The sequence below is a fragment of the Hyperolius riggenbachi genome, chromosome 3, assembly GCF_040937935.1.
Source record: "Hyperolius riggenbachi isolate aHypRig1 chromosome 3, aHypRig1.pri, whole genome shotgun sequence".
Lineage (NCBI taxonomy): Eukaryota > Metazoa > Chordata > Amphibia > Anura > Hyperoliidae > Hyperolius > Hyperolius riggenbachi.
The window spans coordinates 5,231,562-5,254,813 of NC_090648.1; the positions used below are offsets into that span (position 1 = coordinate 5,231,562).

General features: G+C 47.5%; 1 protein-coding gene across 1 annotated transcript in view; it reads right to left on the reverse strand.

Annotated features, from left to right (window-relative positions):
* LOC137562459 (phospholipid scramblase 3-like) overlaps window positions 1-23,252 on the reverse strand; it is a 141,401-nt gene that overhangs the window by 100,062 nt on the left and 18,087 nt on the right. The gene's annotated exons all lie outside the window — the stretch shown is intronic.

The window sequence follows — 23,252 nt, forward strand, 5'->3', positions numbered from 1 at the left end:
CAGCTTATTATGCAATAAACAGTTTATTGTGCCTCACAATGTTATTACATTCCATTACTGCAGCTTTCCATTACCCAACCAATTACTTGTGTCTCCACCACAGACCTGATCAGCAGAATTACAGGTGACAGCCGGGATCCAGAGGTCACTGTCACAATTTCATGAACGCCATTGCGGGAAGCACATGAACATGGCACACAAAACGATGTTCTGGAGTGCCCCTTTACTTCACTAGCTTAGATATTGGGAAACCAGTGTTCTTCCATCTCACTACCCCTGCACTGGGTGGTGCTAGTGTTTGTTTATACTTCCTGAGAGCCCCAACAGGGCCGGGCCGAGGCATAGGCTGGAAAGGCTCCAGCCTCAGGGCGCAGTGTAGGAGGGGGCGCACAATTCATTCAGCTGTCATTTCTTTCTGCTTCATACACAATTAGGAATAAGAAAAGGGGATACATGGCAGTGACTGCAAGCCAGATAACTAGATATTAAGGTGTTGGGGAGGTTGTGGGCCTTGTGGCGCCTCTTAGTGTAATAGCAATCAGTGTGTGACGGCTGGGGTGGGAGGGATGGAGGGAGGGGCCTCTTAGTCTAATAGCAATCAGAGTGTGACGGCTGGGGTGGGAGGGATGGAGGGGCGCACTTTGGTGTCTCAGCCTTGGGTGCTGGAGGACCTTGTCCCAGCTCTGAGCCCCAATATACCCTAAACAGAGAGCCAGATCATGTAGCTGCAAGATCTACTTCAGAAGGCTTCTGATAAGAAGCAGGATACAGGGACGCATCGTAAAGTCACTAAGCAACCAGAGGATCATTAGATCGGCGGAAAGGATTATTGGGATTATTGGGAGAACACTCCCCTCACTCGACTGCCTCCATATCTCAAGACTACGCTCCAGAGCACTGAGGATTGCCGGCGACCCCTCACACCCTGGTCACCGCTTTTTCATCCGGCTACCGTCAGGCCGCAGGTTTCGAGCCATCTACGCCTAAACTTCGAGGCATAGTAACTCCTTTTTCCCCTCTGCTGTCAACCTCCTGAACTCACTTGAATGAACTAGCGAACAAAACTCCATGTTGAATCTGGTCACTGGTCACTGTTTACTGAAATTCTAATCTCCACTTTGCACGCCTGATTTTGTATTCACATTTGCACTATGGATCGTTTTGTTTTGCTTTGTACTTCTGCCTCTGCATGTTTGCAGGTGCCAAACCCCATTCCGGGCACGACCCCGTCGTGCTTGGCGAATAAACTCCTTCTGATTCTGATTCTGATTCCTGCTCGCAGCCTAATGAGAGTTAGAGAAAATTACTTTTAATTCACCTTGATATGAAAGAATAAGTCATTCAGACATTTTACTAAATTAATCCGTTTTCTGTCAATTGCTAGCCATTTCAAATTTAGCAGACAATTATTAATTATAATTTGTGTGTGGTTGGACCACTCAGCATGTCCCTAAAACCTTTCCAAAAGCAAGCTACAGTGTGCTTCGCAGTGGACTATACCAACGCACATGTTTTTGGTACCTTTGTGACACAGAGAACACCAGAAGCATGCCTGTGTCACTCTCTGCGGGTTATGGTCAGCTGTCGCCGAATTATGACCATTCCAGTTATTGCATATTCTTTCTGCTTGTCATGACAAAGGGCGGGAGAAGGCATACACCAACCATCTCCTTTTACAACTCCGCCCTCTGGCAGAAGAAGTTAAAACAACACTGATGGACAGAGAGGGGAGTCTTTGTCCAGCCATCCATCTACTATCCAAAGGGTTGGCATTTCATTCATGGATTAGCCAGAACTTTAAAGAGGAGCTGTTAGGTATAGGGTCTCAGAGAAAAAAAACACATAAATCAGTAGCTAAATATTGGCTGTACTTACATTGCATATGCATTTCACTGTCCACGTTTGGATTTCACAGAATTTTTATATAGTACTAGCTGGACACCCGGCGTTGCCCGCTTATGTATTTGGCTGGTGTTGGCTCTGCCCACTTTTCCTAACCCTAACACACAATTACTTAATGACCAAGTATGTGAGCTTTGCGGTCTTTGGCATCAATAATTTGCAATGAAATAAAATTAATCTGATTGGATGTGGCTCCACCCCCTTTTCTGAATGTGAACCCCAATCACCCAATGGCCAACTGTACCAGGTACAGGTGATTAACAGTGCAAGAATGGCAGTGTAACGAAAAATCTGCAACGCCGGATGGATTGCGGAAATATGGTCGCGGACCTTCCAACGCGGGATGCGGAAATTCGTCCGCATCCGCTGCGCAAACCTGTCCGAGCACTCTGCTCCAAACTCACCAGCATGCTGCTCACCAGGACTCTGACATCTTGCCTCTAGGGGGTGCGCCCGCATGCCAGACACGCCTTTATACTCTTATAAAGCATGTCAGCTGACCTGGAGGTCAGCTGACATTTTAGCCTGCTCTGATTGGTTGCTGCCTGGGGTGGAGACTTCTCTCCCAGGCAGTATATAAGGAAGTGCTTTTCAGTCACACTTCATCTGTGTTTGCGATACCCTGTGTCAGCACTCAGACCTAGTCAGCCTTGCCTCTGATATTGTGTCATATACTGGTTTATCTCCAATATATACACATATTATACTGTTTGATTTATCGTGTATGATTCTGTGCCTGTCTTGACTACTCTTCTGCTTCCTGATTCTGTACTTCGCCAGCCCGTACCGTTATCGACTATTGGCTTGGTTTCCGACTATTCTCTTGTCTCACGTTTCTGTACTGCTGCCGCCTGATCTGTTGCCGAACCTCATTTTGTCTGACCTTTCTCCCTTCAGTGGAACATCTCCCACTGTAGGGTTCTATCAGAGGCTTGCCTCTTTGAGACGACCCCCACTAGCAAACCATTGCTGCTAGAGGCCGAGTCTCCTCCACTCCGTCCTTTGGAGGATCTCACACACGGGGGTTCCCATTCAGAGGTAACCACACCTCTGAGGAATTACGGTGTGGTGGATATTTCCACAGACTTGTATTTACACTGTATATTATCATTGTTGTCTGCTGTTCCAGCTTGCTGGAGGTTGTATTCCTGTGCCCTATAGAGATACTCTATTACACCAAGCACCTTCTTGCATCTGATTGTCCATGTCACGCTATACTTGCATTATTGGTGATTCTGCAGATCACCACATAATCAGGTATAGCATCTGTATTATTGGTGATACTGTAGATCACCAATAATCAGAATATCTGTGCTTGCTGACACCAATCGTTACAGGCAGCAATTAAATATTCCCCTTAAAAATCATTAGGTGGATTTTGATTGGCTTTTATAGGCTCCACCCACTTTTCTGAATATTAATCCCAGTCACCCAGTGACCAACTGTGCAATGTTTGAGAACCCTGCCATTAACAGTGTAAGAATGGCTGCTGTTTACATTTGCACAATGAAATTTGTATTTTTCTCCACCCACTTATTTCCTAACATTGTTCAGGTATGTATTTGGCTGGTGTTGGCTCCGCCTACTATTTCTAGCTCTAACACACAATTACTCAATAACCAAGTTTGTGAGCTTTGCGGTCTTTGGCATCAATAATTTGCATTGAGATTAAACAAATCTGATTGGCTGTTTGTGGCTCCAACCCTTTGTCTGAATTTGAACCCCAGTCACCCAATGACCAACTGTACCTGGTTTAAGGCTTGCACCATTAACAGTGCAAGAATGGTAGCAATTACATATTCCCTTTGAAAATCAATAGGTGAATTTTGATTGGCTTTTGTAGGCCCCACCCACTTCTCTGAATATTAATCCCAGTCAACCAGTGACCAAAGTTTGAGAACCCTACCATTAAAAGTGTAAGAATTGCTGCAGTTTACAATTTCTCAGTGAAATTTGCATTTGTCTCCGCCTACTGATGACCCGGTATTGGCCGATTATGTATTTTGCAGGTGCAGGCTGCGCCCACTTTTCCTAACCCTAACACACAATTACTCAATTACTCAATGACCAAGTTTGTGAGCTTTGCGGTCTTTGGAATCAATAACCTGCATTAAAATGAAACAAATCATATTGGCTGTTTGTGGCTCCACCCCCTTTTATAAATTTAAACCCCAGTCACCCAATGATCAACTGTACCAGGTTTAAGGCTTGTGCCATTAACAGTGCAAGAATGGCAGCAATGAAATACTCCCCTGAAAAATCAATAGGTAATTTTTTATTGCCTTTTGTAGGCTCCACCCACTTTTCTAAATATTAACCCCAGTCACCCAGTAACCAATTGTGCAAAGTTTGAGGACCCTGCCATTAACAGTGTAAGAATGGCTGCTGTTTACATTTTCCCAGTAAAATTTGTATTTGTCTCCGCCCATTTATGACCCGGCATTGCCCGCTTATGTATTTGGCTGGTGTTGGCTGTGCCCACTTTTCTAACCCTAACGCACAATTAATCAATTACTCAATTACCAAGTTTGTGAGCTTTGCAGTGTTTGGCATCAATAATTTGCATTGGAATGAAACAAATCTAATTGGCTGTTTGTGGCTCCACCCCCCTTTCTGAAATTGAACCCCAGTCACCCAATGATCAACTGTACCAGGTTTGAGGCTTGTGCCCTTAACAGTACAAGAATGGCAGCAATGTAAATATTCCCCTTCAAAAAATCAATAGGTTAATTTTGATTGGCTTTTATAGACTCCACCCACCTTTCTGAATATTAATCCCAGTCACCCAGCGACCAACTGTGCAAAGTTTGAGAACCCTGCCATTAACAGTGTAAGAATGGCTGCAGTTTACATTTTCCAGTGAAATTTGTATTTGTCTCCGCCCCCTTTTTGGTTATGGGAATAAAAAGTATCCTATACTTTATTCCAGGTAATGCACTATGTGTGTGCCAAATTTCATTCAAATCTGTTCAGCCATTTTTGCGTGATCGAGTAACAAACATCCAAACATCCGAACTTTCCCATTTATTATATTAGTAGGATTTGCAGAGAATGATGCTCCTGACAGCTCATGGCAGGTTCCATGTTTGTCTGTCTTGTATGAAGCCAATTGTGATGTCATATCCTCCCTTTCCTTGCTTCCTGATGATTTGATTCACAAAAAAGATCAGGATCAAAGATCCTAATGGTTCATGATCCGGACAACACTACTGTGCAGTGAATATTAATTAGCCATGTGGCTAAGAACAATAGCGACTCAGAACATGTGCTGTGAGTTAGGCTGCTGTTACAAGCTGCTGTAACACGAGCCTGTAACTTCCCACTGTAAAAGCAGCCTTAGGGCGGGATAGGGAAATAAAGGGGAGGACCAAGGGAGTGCAGTAGAGATGGGCCGAACGGTTCGCCGGCGAACGGTTCCACGCGAACTTCGGTGGTTCGCGTTCGCGTCCCGCTGGCGAACCTTTGCAGAAGTTCGGTTCGCCCCATAATGCACCTTGAGGTTCAACTTTGACCCTCTACATCACAGTCAGCAGGCCCAGTGTAGCCAATTAGGCTACACTAGCCCCTGGAGCCCCACCCCTCTTATATAAGGCAGGCAGCGGCGGCCATTACGGTCACTCGTGTGCTGCCTGCGTTAGTGAGAGTAGGGCGAGCTGCTGCAGACTGTCTCTCAGGGAAAGATTAGTTAGGCTTAACTTGTTCCTGGCTGGCTGCATACCTGTTCTGTGAACCCACCACTGCATACCTGTACTGTGAACCCACCACTGCATACCTGTTCAGTGAACCCACCACTGCATACCTGTACTGTGAACCCACCACTGCATACCTGTTCAGTGAACCTGCCACTGCATACCTGTTCTGTGAACCCATCACTGCATACCTGTTCAGTGAACCTGCCACTGCATACCTGTGCTGTGAACCCACCACTGCATACCTGTTCTGTGAACCCACCACTGCATACCTGTTCTGTGAACCCACCACTGCATACCTGTGCTGTGAACCCATCACTGCATACCTGTTCAGTGAACCTGCCACTGCATAAATGTGCTGTGAACCCATCACTGCATACCTGTTCAGTGAACCTGCCACTGCATACCTGTTCTGTGAACCCATCACTGCATACCTGTTCAGTGAACCTGCCACTGCATACCTGTGCTGTGAACCCACCACTGCATACCTGTTCTGTGAACCCACCACTGCATACCTGTGCTGTGAACCCATCACTGCATACCTGTTCAGTGAACCTGCCACTGCATACCTGTGCTGTGAACCCATCACTGCATACCTGTTCAGTGAACCTGCCACTGCATACCTGTGCTGTGAACCCACCACTGCATACCTGTTCTGTGAACCCACCACTGCATACCTGTGCTGTGAACCCACCACTGCATACCTGTTCTGTGAACCCACCACTGCATACCTGTTCTGTGAACCCACCACTGCATACCTGTTCTGTGAACCCACCACTGCATACCTGTTCTGTGAACCCACCACTGCATACCTGTTCTGTGAACCCACCACTGCATACCTGTTCAGTGAACCCGCCACTGCATACCTGTTGTGTTCAGTTAACCCGCCACTGCATACCTGTTCTGTTCAGTGAACCTGCCACTGTATACCTGTACTGTGAACCCACCACTGCATACCTGTGCTGTGAACCCATCACTGCATACCTGTTCAGTGAACCTGCCACTGCATACCTGTGCTGTGAACCCATCACTGCATACCTGTTCAGTGAACCTGCCACTGCATACCTGTGCTGTGAACCCACCACTGCATACCTGTGCTGTCAACCCACCACTGCATACCTGTTCTGTGAACCCACCACTGCATACCTGTTCAGTGAACCTGCCACTGCATACCTGTGCTGTGAACCCATCACTGCATACCTGTTCAGTGAACCTGCCACTGCATACCTGTGCTGTGAACCCACCACTGCATACCTGTTCTGTGAACCCACCACTGCATACCTGTGCTGTGAACCCACCACTGCATACCTGTTCTGTGAACCCACCACTGCATACCTGTTCAGTGAACCCACCACTGCATACCTGTTGTGTTCAGTGAACCCGCCACTGCATACCTGTTCTGTTCAGTGGACCCGCCACTGTATACCTGTTTAGTGAACCCGCCACTGCATACCTGTTGTGTTCAGTGAACCCGCCACTGCATACCTGTTCTGTTCAGTGGACCCGCCACTGTATACCTGTTTAGTGAACCCGCCACTGCATACCTGTTGTGTTCAATGAACCCGCCACTGCATACCTGTTGTGTTCAGTGAACCTGCCACTGTATACCTGTACTGTTCAGTGAACCCGCCACTGCATACCTGTTCTGTTCAGTGAACCTGCCACTGTATACCTGTTTAGTGAACCCGCCACTGCATACCTGTTGTGTTCAGTGAACCTGCCACTGCATACCTGTTCTGTGAACCCGCCACTGTATACCTGTTCTGTTCAGTGAACCCGCCACTGTATACCTGTTCAGTGAACCCGCCACTGCATACCTGTTGTGTTCAGTGAACCCGCCACTGTATATCTGTACTGTTCAGTGAACCCGCCACTGCATACCTGTTCTGTTCAGTGAACCTGCCACTGTATACCTGTACTGTTCAGTGAACCCGCCACTGCATACCTGTTGTGTTCAGTGAACCTGCCACTGCATACCTGTTCAGTGAACCCGCCACTGCATAGCTGTTGTGTTCAGTGAACCCGCCACTGCATACCTGTTCTGTTCAGTGGACCCGCCACTGTATACCTGTTTAGTGAACCCGCCACTGCATACCTGTTGTGTTCAGTGAACCCGCCACTGCATACCTGTTGTGTTCAGTGAACCTGCCACTGTATACCTGTACTGTTCAGTGAACCCGCCACTGCATACCTGTTCTGTTCAGTGAACCTGCCACTGTACACCTGTTTAGTGAACCCGCCACTGCATACCTGTTGTGTTCAGTGAACCCGCCACTGCATACCTGTTGTGTTCAGTGAACCTGCCACTGTATACCTGTACTGTTCAGTGAACCCGCCACTGCATACCTGTTCTGTTCAGTGAACCTGCCACTGTATACCTGTTTAGTGAACCCGCCACTGCATACCTGTTGTGTTCAGTGAACCCGCCACTGCATACCTGTTGTGTTCAGTGAACCTGCCACTGTATACCTGTACTGTTCAGTGAACCCGCCACTGCATACCTGTTCTGTTCAGTGAACCTGCCACTGTATACCTGTTTAGTGAACCCGCCACTGCATACCTGTTGTGTTCAGTGAACCTGCCACTGCATACCTGTTCTGTGAACCCGCCACTGTATACCTGTTCTGTTCAGTGAACCCGCCACTGTATACCTGTTCAGTGAACCCGCCACTGCATACCTGTTGTGTTCAGTGAACCCGCCACTGTATACCTGTACTGTTCAGTGAACCCGCCACTGCATACCTGTTCTGTTCAGTGAACCTGCCACTGTGTACCTGTACTGTTCAGTGAACCCGCCACTGCATACCTGTTGTGTTCAGTGAACCCACCACTGCATACCTGTTCAGTGAACCCGCCACTGTATACCTGTACTGTTCAGTGAACCCGCTACTGCATACCTGTTCTGTTCAGTGAACCTGCCACTGCATACCTGTTGTGTTCAGTGAACCCGCCACTGTATACCTGTACTGTTCAGTGAACCCGCCACTGCATACCTGTTCTGTTCAGTGAACCTGCCACTTCATACCTGTTCTGTGAACCCGCCACTGTATACCTGTTCTGTTCAGTGAACCCACCGCATCAGTGCGCATACCTGTGCAGTTAAGTGAACCCACCTACCTACGTGAGTGCACGCAGTGTGATATACCACTACGTGCATACCCGATATGGACAAAACAGGTAGAGGAAGAGGTAGTGCCAGAGCCAGAGGAAGGCCACCCGGCAGGTCTGCGCGAGGTCGTGTAAATGTAATTTCGTGTGGACCTGGCCCACAGTACAGTGCTCGGAAGAAGGCACGTCCCATCACCTCCCAAGATTGTCAGGACGTGGTTGAGTATTTAGCGACACAGAACACCTCATCTTGCTCAGCCACCAGCGCTACTACTAGCACCACTTCCGCTGCATTTGACACTTCGCAAGAATTATTTAGTGTTGAAATCACTGATGCACAGCCATTGTTGTTACAGCCAGATGAATTTTCACCAGCTCATATGTCTGAGTTACGCGGCAACACTATGGATGTAACGTGTAAGGAGGATGAATGACCTACTGATGGTGCATGTTTGGATTTGTCTGAGGCAAGCGAAGCTGGGCAGGATGATTACGATGATGACGATGATAGGGATCCTCTGTATGTTCCCAATAGAGGAGATGAAGAGGGGGACAGTTCAGAGGGGGAGTCAGAGAGTAGTAGGAGGAGAGAAGTTGCTGAAAGAAGCTGGGGCAGCTCTTCGTCAGAAACAGCTGGTGGCAGTGTCCGGCACCATGTATCGCCACCTATGTACAGCCAGCCAACTTGCCCTTCAGCATCAGCTGCTGAGGTCCCCATAGTGCCCACATCTCAGGGTGGCTAAGCGGTGTGGACATTTTTTAATGTGTGTGTCTCAGATCGGACCAAAGCCATCTGTTCGCTCTGCCAACAAAAATTGAGCCGTGGAAAGGCCAACACTCACGTAGGGACAAGTGCCTTACGAAGGCACCTGGAGAAAAGGCACAAACAGCAATGGGATGGCCACCTGAGCAAAAGCAGCAACAGCACACAAAAGAAAAGTCACCCTCCTTCTCCTCTTCCTCCTTCAGGTGCATCATCTGCTTCTGCCGCTTTCTCCCTTCCACCTTCACAGGCACCCTCCTCCACTCCGCCTCTGCCCTTGAGCGCTTCCTGCTCCTCTGCCCACAGCAGCAGTCAGGTGTCCGTGAAGGAAATGTTTGAGCGGAAGAAGCCAATTTCGGCCAGTCACCCCCTTGCCCGGCGTCTGACAGCTGGCGTGGCGGAACTGTTAGCTCGCCAGCTGTTACCATACCAGCTGGTGGACTCTGAGGCCTTCCGTAAATTTGTGGCCATCGGAACACCTCAGTGGAAGATGCCAGGCCGCACTTATTTTTCGAGAAAGGCCATACCCCAACTGCACCGTGAAGTTGAGAGGCAAGTGGTGTCATCTCTTGCGAAGAGCGTTGGGTCAAGGGTACACCTGACCACGGATGCCTGGTCTGCCAAGCACGGGCAGGGCCGCTAGATTACGTACACAGCCCATTGGGTCAACCTGGCGGTGAACGATGGCAAGCAGGGCGCACCGGACCAAATTGTGACACCTCCACGGCTTGCAGGCAGGCCTCCTGCCACCTCCTCTCCTCCTGCTACATGCTCTTCGCTGTCCTCCTCCTCCTTGGCTGAGTGGCAGTTCTCCTCTCCAGCTACACAGCCCCAGCTCCGCAGGGCCTATGCTGCATGCCAGGTACGACGCTGTCACGCCATCTTAGACATGTCTTGTCTCAAAGCGGAGAGTCACACTGGAGCAGCTCTCCTGGCTGCTCTTAAGAAACAGGTGGATAAGTGGCTGACCCCGCACCACCTGGAGATAGGCAACGTGGTGTGCGACAACGGCAGCAATCTGCTTGCCGCTTTGCATATGGGGAAGCTGACACACATACCCTGCATGGCACATGTCATGAATCTAGTTGTTCAAAGATTTGTGGCAAAGTACCCTGGCTTAGCGGATGTCCTGAAGCAGGCCAGGAAGGTCTGTGGGCATTTGAGGCGGTCTTACACAGCCATGCCACGCTTTGCGGAAATTCAGCGGAAAAACAACATGCCGGTGAGACGCCTCATTTGCGATAGCCCGACTCGCTGGAATTCGACCCTGCTCATGTTCTCCCGCCTGCTAGAACAGAAGAAAGCCGTCACCCACTACCTCTACAACTACAGTAGAATGAAACAGTCTGGGAAGATGGGGATGTTCTGGCCCGACAACTGGACACTGATGGAAAATGCATGCAGGCTCATGCGGCCGTTTGAGGAGGTGACCAACCTGGTGAGCCGCAGTGAGGGCACCATCAGCGACTTAATTCCCTACGCTTACTTCTTAGAGCGTGCTGTGCGTAGAGTGGCGGATAAAGCTGTGAATGAGCGTGACCAGGAACCGTTACGGCAGGAACAGGCATGGGACCAATTTTCATCAGACCCAGCTGTTTCCTCAACACCTGCGGCAGCACAGAGGGGGGAGGAGGAGGAAGAAGAGAAGTCGTGTGCAGAAGACGAGTCAGACTCAGAGGATGATGAGTAAGGTGTTTCTTTGTGGGAGGAGGAGGAGGAGGAGACGGCGGCAGGAGAACACCCGCAGCAGGCATCGCAGGGGGCTTGTGCTGCTCAACCTTCCCGTGGTATAGTTCGCGGCTGGGGGGAGGAGGTTGACTTACGTGACGTCACTGAGGAAGAGCAAGAGGAGATGGAGGGTACTGGATCCGACTTTGTGCAGATGTCGTCTTTTATGCTGTCCTGCCTGTTGATGGACCCCCGTATAAAAAACCTCAAGGGGAATGAGCTGTACTGGGTGGCCACACTACTAGACCCTCGGTACAGGCACAAAGTGGCGGACCTGTTACCAACTCACCGGAAGGTGGAAAGGATGCAGCACATGCAGAACCAGCTGTCAACTATGCTTTACAATGCCTTTAAGGGTGATGTGACAGCACAACGCCAGCAAGGTACCACTGCCACTAATCCTCCTCCCGTGTCCACGCAGTCAAAGACAGGACACTCCAGCGATCTCATGGTGATGTCGGACATGCGGACGTTCTTTAGTCCAACGCCTCGCCGTAGCCCTTCCGGATCCACCCTCCACCAACGCCTGGAACGGCAGGTAGCCGACTACCTGGCCTTAAGTGTGGATGTAGACACTGCTGTGAACAGCGATGAGGAACCCTTGAACTACTGTGTGCGCAGGCTTGACCTGTGGCCAGAGCTGTCCCAATTTGCCATCCAACTTCTCTCCTGCCCTGCCGCAAGCGTCCTGTCAGAAAGGACCTTCAGCGCAGCTGGAGGCATTGTCACTGAGAAGAGAAGTCGCCTAAGTCACAAAACTGTTAAGTACCTCACCTTTATCAAAATAAATGAGGCATGGATCCCGGAGGGCTGCTGCCCGCCCCAAGACTAAGTAAGTCCCCGCACACACAGCATCTCTGCCTGCACGCCGTGTGACTGGCTGCCTGGCCTGCCCCAAGAAGACTAAGTCGCTCCCAGTCCCTCCACACAGCATGTCTGCCTGCAGGCCGCTTGACTACCTTCTCCGCCACCACCAACAGGGTCCGGGACTCCAGGCGGATTGCTGAATTTTTTAGGCCGCTGCTAGCAGCGGCCGCTGTAATAATTTATCTGGTGCGTGTACATGACTGCCTAATTTTTCTGGCTGCACTGCGGGCAGCTGCAACAACAAAAGAAAAGGCATGTACATGCGCCCATTCCCCTTCGTGATCATTACCTTGCCGTGGTGAAGGGGCTTGCGTATCACAATGAAGCAATGACCGGCGCCTAGATGAGTGTCTCGGGGGGCACACAAAAGATAATAAGGTCGTTGCCTCATTGTGGTCAGACCAAATTTGATCAGCTGGACAGTCACTGTTCTGTCATTCAGCTACATCAGCCAGGCGACTATATGGGCTGTAAAGCCACCAAAACCTGCACTCTCGCCATGGTGCGCACCAGTCCAGCACGGCCGTCACTACACAAACAGCTGTTTGCGGTGCGTTACACGGTGAGTTTGGTGTGTCAGTGTGAAGCAGTACCTTAATTACACTACCTGATTGATGTATACACATGCAAGATGTTTTAAAGCACTTTAGGCCTGTCATTTAGCATTTAATGTGATTTTTGCCCTTAAAACGCTGCTTTGCGTCAAATCCAGACTTTTCCCTGGGACTTTTGGCATGTATCCCACTCCGCCATGCCCCCCTCCAGGTGTTAGACCCCTTGAAACATCTTTTCCATCACTTTTGTGGCCAGCATAATTATTTTTTTTTTCAAAGTTTGCATCCCCATTGAAGTCTATTGCGGTTCGCGAACTTTAATGCGAACCGAACGTTACGCGAAAGTTCGCGAACCCGGTTCGCGAACCTAAAATCGGAGGTTCGGCCCATCTCTAGAGTGCAGTGGGGAGAAGAAGCAGCCCCAGAATGCTTTGCAGTATCTGTTATGCGTCCTGCCGGCCTCCCACTGAGACACATTTGTTGGTGGTCTTCTTGCTTTTAGGTGAGATGATGCTAACCCTAACCATGGGCCTACAGCTGTAACCAATGACCCTGACTGGCCACTGACCAGCAAATCATTGGATGTGTTTACCTCTGAAGGCCCGCCCAACTACAGAAGAAGCCGTGTCAGTGCCGGTGGACATTGTGACTGGTGGGCGGGGATCCAGAACGTTGACGCCATTCAGTTCTGGTCAAAGTGGACAATACAGCAGATATTCAGGGTACATTTAAGTTTACTTCAAACCCAAATAGCAAACAGCTGTTATTATTCCCCTTAAAAAATACTATATTACAGGTACATTATTGTGACAATGGATAAAATAAAATGTAGAGTAGAGAAGCATGATAGATGTAATGGGGGGGGGAGCATAACCTCCTTCTAATCCCCATCTTCACAGCGTCGCACCCTCAGAAATCACAGTCTAAGTTCAACCTCAAAAAAGGAAAGTATAAATGCAGAAAGATAGCGTGACTCTATAAATGTATTCATCATCATGCATCAGTATAAGCAGTGTGACACAAGTGTTATGCAATTCTTAGTGGAGTAAATGAACACTCGTCACTCAGGGATTTCAGCTGTCCATCTATCAGCTGCATAAGAAATGGCAGTCGTTCAATCAAGACCAAGACTGAGATGAGATGGCTGAGGTGAGCATTCTAGAGCAGCTGAAATATGTAGTACAACTAGTACAGACTTGCTGCGTTTGTAGAACGCGTATAAATTCAAAGAAACGCAAGTTGAAAAAACGCATGCGTTTTTCTTGCGTTTGAATGCGTTTTCTATTGCGTTTTGCACAAACACGTGACCCAGGGGAAAAAAAGAATTATGGGAACCGCAGAGGAAAACGGACGCTAAAAACGCAATAGTACGCGTTTTTGATACACGTCCATAGACTTTCATTGCGTCCGTTTCTATGCGTATCGCACAGAACTGCGTGCAGCAATGCGGATGAGAAACGTATGCGTCTCATACGCATACATGTGAACGAGGCCATTAAAAAGCATTACGAGCCGTTTCTATGCGTTTTTGGTACCAGTACGCGTTCCCTGAAAACGGCTAGGAACGCATATAGTCTGAACAGGCCCTAAGAAGAATAAAAGACTTATTGTTCATTTAAAACCCCGTACTTTATTGCTGTGAATTATAAATGTCATTATATTGGGGTGGAACAACACTACTGAATTTTAAGTGTCATTTTAGTGTAGTACAACCAGTAGCCAGATGGACCATCACCCAGAGAGAGGGCTAGTGAAAACGGGGTGACTTCTTATCCTCTTGTTCCCATCCTGGCACCAATTACCACCAACCCCTTTGGCCAAGTTCTACTTCTAATAAAATACATAAAAGATTGCATAGAAATGACAACATTTTTGTGGCATTGAACAGATTGATATAGTAAAATAATGGGAATAAAAGATAAAATAGTAACTCGATACAGTCTGAGTAGTCTATGAAATTACCGTCTCCTTTGGAAATTGTAAGTATAAAAAGAAATTAGAAAGTTCTGTGGGAAATTGTCCAAAGATAAAAGCCCGGGTCCAACTGGGCTGGCAAATCCGTGATGATATGAATTGGCATAGAAGGCCCTGACAGTCTGCGTGTCCAGAAATTTCACCCTCTCTCTGCTGGAGGTGGAGAGTGTAATGAGAGATGGGCAGACTCAGCCATCTGACCCCGGTCCGCCCCTCTCATTAGAGCAGAAAGAGATATGAAATATCTGGAATTATCATATCTCTGCGGCTAATTACTGTAGCATATATTAATTTCAAACTATAATGGTCAAAAACTGAGAAATAATGATTTTTTTTCATTTCTTTCTTAATCTTCCTTAAAATGGATTTAGAAAAAAAAAATCTTAGCAAAATGTACCATCCAAAGAAAGCCTAATTAGTGGCGGAAAAAACAAGATATAAATCAATTCATTGTGATAAGTAGTGATAAAGTTATTGTCAAATGAATGGGAGGTGAATGTTGCTTGGATGCATGAGGTTTTCAACACTGTGGGGCTGAACCGGTTAATTAGAGGACACTTCATGATCTTCCTGGGGACAGGACAGGGGGAGGTTTCTTTGGCAATAAATGTTTTTAGGATAGGGATCTGCTTTTCTGACTTTCTTATCTTAATTCTCTGAAAAACAGATCTTAAGGAGGCCATCAGGGGTGCTCGGATACCCATTTTTAAAATCTGAATTGATCCGGATCCGCATACCCAGGTATCCGGATCCGGTATCCGGATCCGAACGTTCAGATATCCACGTTCATGCGAATATCCAAATGCATTATTCGGGCTATCTGGCCAGATTTAGATATCTGGATAGCAAAACCGGAAGTTCCCTTTAAATTGCTTAAAAATGTTTATTAGGGTATATGAGGCATGTATCATCATTATTTTTTAAAGGGGAACTCTAATTGATGATGTGGGGACTTAAACCCCCCCCCCCCAAAAAAAAAATGGCTGTCAATTAACATCAGGCCTAGGTTCCAAACAGCGGTCGTGCCGCCCACATTGGCCTCTATTCATAAAGCATTCCCGCATACGGTAATGCTCAAAACAGCATTTTTTGCCGACCATTTAGCAAAGTGTCCATTCATAAAAGCTGTTTCCGCATGAAAAGCTACAATTCCTGAGCAGTGCAGGGGAAATTGCCGCCTTGTGCGGAGATTATCACAACACATGTCACTGAAGGTTAATTCACAAAGATTAGAGCAGGACGGAATGTGGGCTTGATTCACAAAGCGGTGCTAACCTACTTAGCACGTCTAAAGCCTTTAGGCGCGCTAACCAGGGTGCTAAGTAGGTTAGCACCGGTTTTCTCAATCAGAAGTACTGCGCGTAAAGTTTTACGCGCGCAAAGTCCTATGCGTGCGCTAAGTCCCATAGGCTTTAATGGGCACTTCACGCGAAGCGCCCTGCGCACAAAAGTTTTACGCACGAAAAGCTGGTTTAGACGTCCTAAGGGGGTTTTCACAGGCGTGCTAACAGTTAGCACCGCTTTGTGAATCAAGCCCTGTGTGCGGAGAAACCCGGCTGTTTAGCAGAGGAGGATAAAGCTAATGGAGAGACAGACCTCCCAGGCAGCTGCAGTGAGAGCAGAACAAACTGCATCCCAGAATACCCAGGCTGTGTTTTTTAACCCCTTGGGTACCTGTTTTCAGATAAATTTCACATCAGAAAGCCTGCATGTGTAACACTTCTGGAACTTCTTCTAAGCTGTGGCAATTAAATAGATTGTTTAGAAAGACTAATATACAGATTCAGAGAAGATTCAGGGCAAGGAGAGGCAGTTTTAAAAAAAATGCACATGTAAAGGGATGCTGGGGCTGCCTGCTTTATACTAAGGCTGTCTCTGCAGGAGAAAATGTATCAACTCAGCCAGCAAATGTAACAACTCAGCCAGTAGTGCCAGTTTAGTGCAGGAATTCCCCGACCTATTATCGCAAGTGTAAACATTTATATGAATTAGCACACAAAAGTCTAAAATACCGATGCAGTGTTTTCTCTCCAAGATTTTTTTCACCGCAAATGTTTTATGAATAGAGACCAATGAGCCTGATTCACAAAGCGGTGCTAACAGTTAGCACACTGGTGAAAAGCCCTTTATCATGCCTAAACTCAGTTTAGGCATGATAAGTTTAGGTGTGATAAGTTTAGGCATGATAAGTTTAGGTGTGATAAGTTTAGGCATGATAAGTTTAGGCATGATAAGTTTAAGCGCCAACTGGGTTAGCACCGCAGTGCACAGCTGATCAAACGTTTTACGCTAGCAAAGTCTGGTGCACTTCGTATAAAGTTTAATGGCGCTGCTTTGCGTGCGGGACTTTGCAAGCGATCTAAACTTATCTAAACTTAGCATGCCTAAACTTATCACACCTAAACTTATCATGCCTAAACTTATCACACCTAAACTTATCACACCTAAACTTATCACATTTAAACTGGCTTTTCACCAGAGTGGTGCAATGGTTATCACGCCTAAAGTCTCTAACTGGGTTAGCACCGCTTTGTGAATCGAGCCCAATGTGTCCAAAGTCCAACCGCACAACTGGGACATGGCAGTTTTCAGACATCCTTATCACCATTTCTAAACAGACGTCATTCTCTGTCCTGATACCGCCTGCTCTAATCTTTATTACTGAACCTTCAGTGACATGTGTTGTGATAATCACCACACAGGGGGCTCTATTCATAAAAAAGTTGTTGCGAGAAAACTCCTGGAGGTAAAATACCGCAGCGGTATTTCACACTTCTGGGTGGTCATTCAAAAAAATCTTGCCAGCTGCGATGCAAGAGCGGAGATCTCCCGCTGAAGGCTGGCGGTAAGCTGTCGGAAGGCATGCGGAAACACTTCAGCCGGCAGAGTCCCTCCGTGCACTGCTCTCTCTGGGAGGTCTGTCCCATTCACTTGTATGTAATCCGCAGGCTTCTCGCTACATCCGAGGAAGCGGTATTTCCCGTCCACATACCGCTTCCTCTAATCTTTATGAATGGCCATTTTGTTACTTTTTTCTAGATAAATCTAGAAAAACACTGGAGAAGGCGGAAATTTCTCGCTCTGCTGGGGGATTGTAGATTTTCATGCGGGAACAGCTTTTATGAATGCCCACTTTGCTAAATGGACGGGAAAATCCGCTGTTTTGAGCGGAAAACTTGCGGTAAGGTTTTATGAATAGAGCCCAGGGCGGTAATTTCCTGCACTGCTCAGGAATGTCAGATTTTCATGCAGAAACAGCTTTTATGAATGGACACTTTGCTAAATGGTTGGTAAAGTCAGCTGTTTTGAGCATTAGCGTATGCGGGAATGCTTTATGAATAGAGGCCTTTGAGTGATGTTACCCCCGCCCTGCACTGGTACTTTGACAATAGTCTGGTAGGGCAGTTAGGTTTCTTCCTTCTCACTCTTCCCCGGGTACATTCAGCCTCTTCAGTGTATTGAAACTCATGCTGGACATTCGCCACATCCGCTCTCTGTGATGCAGGGATAGATGACAATAAGGTCAATTCATAAAAGGCTTTGTGGTAAAAAAAATCTAGTCAGGAAAATACTGCATTCAGTATTTTAGACTTTTGTGTGCTCATTCATAAACATTTTCACAGCTGTGATAGAAATGAGCAGCGTAGCTGGCTGAGATGATACATTAAAGGGAACCTAAACTGAGAGGGATATGGATGTTTCCTTTTAAACAATACCAGTTGCCTGGCAGTCCTGCTGATCTCTTTGGCTGCAGTAGTGTCTGAATCACACACCTGAAACAAGTATGCAGCTAATCCAGTCACACTTCAGTCAGAGCACCTGATCTGCATGCTTGTTCAGGGGCTGTGGCTAAATGTATTATAGGCAGAGGATCAGCAGGAGAGTCAGGCAACTGGTATTATTTTAAACAGAAACACCCATATGCTTCTCGGTTTAGGTTCCCTTAATGAGCAGCTGGCTGAGTTGTTACATTTGGCTGTTCTCCATGCAGAGACAGCATTACAATAAAAGAGGCATCCCCAACTTCCCTCTAGAAGTGCATGTTTTGTTATACTGCCTCTGTTTGCCCTGAATCTGCTCTGTATCTGTCTATTAGTCTTTCTAAACAATCTATTTAATTGCCACAGAGTAGAAGAGTTTCAAGAAACGTTACACATACCAGGCTTTCTGATGTGAAATACACATCTGAGAACAGGTACCCAAGAGGTTATGGGGAGGATCGAGCATTCCGTTTCCTGGCTTAAGCATCATGACTGCTCCCCAGTCTCCTGTATAGTCACCTTCTCCAGTTGCGCTGGAATGCGTCTTCTGGAATGCTTTTTGCACACAGGCTACCAAGCTTAAAGAGGAACTTTAACCTAAGACTGAGCTTCATCCCAATCAGTAGCGAATACCCCCTTTCCCATGAGAAATCGGTACTATTCCGATAGCCGATCGCAACCACCGGGTGGTGTTAATTACTATTCCCCCTCCAGGCCGCCATGGATAGTAGGGAAAGATGTAACTCTGGTGGAGTTCTATCGCCACCTAGTGGATGCGCCCGTCTAACGGAAAAGAACCCAAAAATCGTTACCTTTTCTTAAATAGTTCATCGGGGGCTCTGTGTGGCTGATATTGTTGTGAAACCCCTCCTACAGTGTGATGTCAGGGCCATGGGCATGACAGTTTCCTGTCAGTGAAGCTTGTTGCATTTCCAACTGCCAAGCAAGCAGTATCTCCCTCTGTGCATAAATATATCTACACTGCTCAAAAAATAAATGGAACACTTAAAGGATACCCCAACTGAAATGTGACATAATGAGATAGACATGTGTATGTACAGTGCCTAGCACACAAATAACTAGGCTGCATTCCTTTTTTTCTTTCTCTGCCTGAAAGAGTTAAACAGATGATATTCAAAGATCCTGAATCAGTCCTGACTCAGACAGGATGTGACTACAGTGTGACCCTCACTGATAAGGAATTACAACTATAAAACACTTTCCTAGCAGAAAATGGCTTCTGAGAGCAAGGAAGAGATAAAAAGGGGAATTTCTTATCAGTGAGGGTCACACTGTAGTCACTTCCTGTCTGATTCAGGACTGAGTCAGCCACTTACATACCTGATATTTAACTCGTTCAGGCAGAGAAAGAAAAGAAGGAACACAGCCTAGTTATTTGTGTGCTAGGCACTGTACATACACACGTCTATCTCATTATGTCACATTTTATGGTATGCAACTGTTTCATTTTCCTGGCTGTATGCTTAAATTCTAAATTCTGCATCAATCTGCTTAATTATAAGTGTTAATAATTGGGGCTTCTTCCTGTGTGACCATTTGCCTATTTCATTTCATTAGCCACAATTTGCATGTCTTTAGACTGGCCCTGCCCCTGTGTGGCTAGTGTCTAGTGTCTAGTATGTTCACAGCTGCTATCAGTCTGCTTGTTAGCATCTATCTAGTCAGGGATATATTAGCAGATCATATAGTCAGCATGACCTTGGTCAGCAGTGTATACATTTAAGGGTATTAATTTAAAGGGTACTTTAGACAAACCGAATTATACCAGAATTAAGCCAGAAGGGAACAGAAGTGAACTAGCACAAAATTCTGAAGTGCTGATTTTCTACACCCTGCATTGAAAGACCATATTGAACATTCACCACCTAAACATACAGCTAGCTAAATTTAAGCACTGCTCTCCCGCTTACCAAACGACTGATGGTTTCACCGTGCCTCACCAACCACACTACTGCTGATCTTCACTGGCTGCTCCACTGCTGAACTCCCCACCAACTGATCCATCGCCGACCTCCAGACAAGCTACTTCATTACCATCCAGACACCCCATCTACCAATCACACACAGCTGGATTTTATTTTATTTATTTTTTGCCATCATTGATGTTCTGCCAACTTCACTGCTGATCTCCTGTGGACTGCTCCTTACCAGATTGATTACTGATGCAACTTTGCTGAACCCCTTCAGCCACATCATTGGTGACATTTACCCAGAGCAGGGACAAGGTCCTCCAGCACCCAAGGCTGAGACACCAAAGTGCGCCCCTCCATCCCTCCCTCCCCAGCCGTCACACACTGATTGCTATTAGACTAAGAGGCGCCACATGGCCCACAACCTCCCCAACACCTTAATATCTAGTTATCTGGCTTGCAGTCACTGCTATGTATCCCCTTTTCTTATTTATTTCTGCTTCAAACACAATTAGGAATGACAGCTGAATGAATTCTGCGCCCCCTCCTACACTGCGCCCTGAGGCTGGAGCCTCTCCAGCCTATGCCTCGGCCTGGCCCTGCATTTACCTCATTTTGGTCTAACTGCTGTCCCCCGTCTATGCTTCCACTCTCCACATCCCATCCTACCTTATCCCATCAGTACAAATGTTCCCTCCTGTTCACTCCCTTACCCCTCCACCATTTCCTAGCCATCTCTCTCCCCATCTCGCTCTCCCCCATCACCACATGCTCTACCTCCACCTCCTTCTACACCTTGTCCCCCTTCTGTTTCCCCGCACCCTCTCCCCTTATGTCCTTAGACTCCCTTTTGGCCCTCAACCCCCATGCACATCCCTCCCCCCCCCCAAACTCTACCCACACACCCCCTTGGCATAACCTTATTCCGATCCACCCTACCCCTAGGCATTCGCTCCATGTTTCCTGTGGCCTCTGGAATGCCAGATCCACCCGCAATAAGCTGCTCTCTGGAACTCGCTCCCTCCAGCCACCGGACTCGCCCCCACCTTTAATACCTTCACACAAGCTCTCAAGACTCACCCTTTCATGCTCACATACCCCCCTACACCAGCACCATAATATGTTCTGTTAGACACCCTCTCAACAGATGCACCTATTGTCTCCACCCCCACCCTTTAGATTGTAAGCCTCTGGCAGGGCCCTCTCCCTTAGTGTTTCCAGCTTGATTATGCAATCTTACTGACAATCACCCTCTTGTGGACTAGAACAGTCTCTATTCTGACCTATGACACTGTATTATCAAATCATTTGCATGATCTTGTTTTGTTGTGAGTTTCCTGTATGTCCTACCTTGTATGTTACCCCTTTTATCTATTGTGCAGCGCTGCGTAATATGTTGGCGCTATATAAATACAATAAATAATAATAATAATACATTTCAGTTGGGGTATCCTTTAACCTGCTGGGCGGTCTGGACGAGCTCAGCTCGTCCAGTACCGCCGGAGGCTGCCGCTCAGGCCCTGCTGGGCCGATTTTCTTCAAATAAAAAGCAGCACACGCAGCCGGCACTTTGCCAGCCGCGTGTGCTGCCTGATCGCCGCCGCTCTGCGGGAATCCGCCGCGAGCAGCGGCGAAAGAGGGTCCCCCCAGCCGCCTGAGCCCAGCGTAGCCGGAACAAAAAGTTCCGGCCAGCGCTAAGGGCTGGTTTGGAGGCGGCTGACGTCAGGACGTCGGCTGACGTCGATGACGTCACTCCGCTCATCGCTATGGCGACAATGTAAGCAAAACAAGGAAGGCCGCTCATTGCGGCCTTCCTTGTTTATTCTGGGCGCCGGAGGCGATCGGAAGAACGCCTCCGGAGCGCCCTCTAGTGGGCTTTCATGCAGCCAACTTTAAGTTGGCTGCATGAAATATTTTTTTTTTTATTAAAAAAAAACCCTCCCGCAGCCTCCCTGGCGATCTTAATAGAACGCCAGGCAGGTTAAGCAACACAACGTAACTCCAAGTCAATCACACTTCTGTGAAATAAAACCATCCACTGAGGCAGCAACACTGATTGACAATCAATGCCACATGCTGTTGTGCAAATGGAATAGACACCAGGTGGAGATTATAGGCAATTAGCAAGACATCCGCAATACGGGAGATGTTCTGCAGGTGGTGACCACAGATCGCTGCTCAGCTCCTAGGCTTTCTGGCTGATGTTTTGGTCACTTCTGAATGCTGGCGGTGCTTTCACTCTGGCGGTAGCAAGAGATGGAGTCTGCAACCCACACAAGTGGCTCAGGTAGTGCAGCTCATCCAGAATGGCACATCAATGTGAGCATAGCGCGCTGCGGCGAAAAGTGGGAGGAGTGCGCAGTGACGAAGACCGGGGAGGGGGCGGCGAAAAATGGGTGTGGCCATGCCATTGTATGGGCGGAGCTAACGTAATGATGTAACAGCGAGGCATAAGAAAGCAGTGCTTACGCCATGATGTGGACAAACGAGACTTTGTATCATGGGTGTGCAGAAACTGTGTGATGCTAATAGTATACCGTAACCACAAAGCAGCAAACACAGCCATCTATGGCCATTAAATAATAAATGCAGTAACGGTTACTCCGGACACCAGAAAATAAACGCAATAGGCAACATGTCAGCACAAAATAACCGCAATGCGGGCAACATGTCAGTATAAAATCAACGCAATGCGGGCAAACATGTCAGTATAAAATCAACGCAATGCGGGCAACATGTCAGCACAAAATAACCGCAATGCGGGCAACATGTCAGCACAAAATAACCGCAATGCGGGCAACATGTCAGCACAAAATAACCGCAATGCGGGCAACATGTCAGTATAAAATAAATGCAATGCAGGCAAACATTTCACCAGAAAAGAAACGCAATGCGGGCAAACATTTTACCAGAAAAGAAACGCAATGCGGGCAACATGTCAGTATAAAATAAATGCAATGCGGGCAAACATTTCA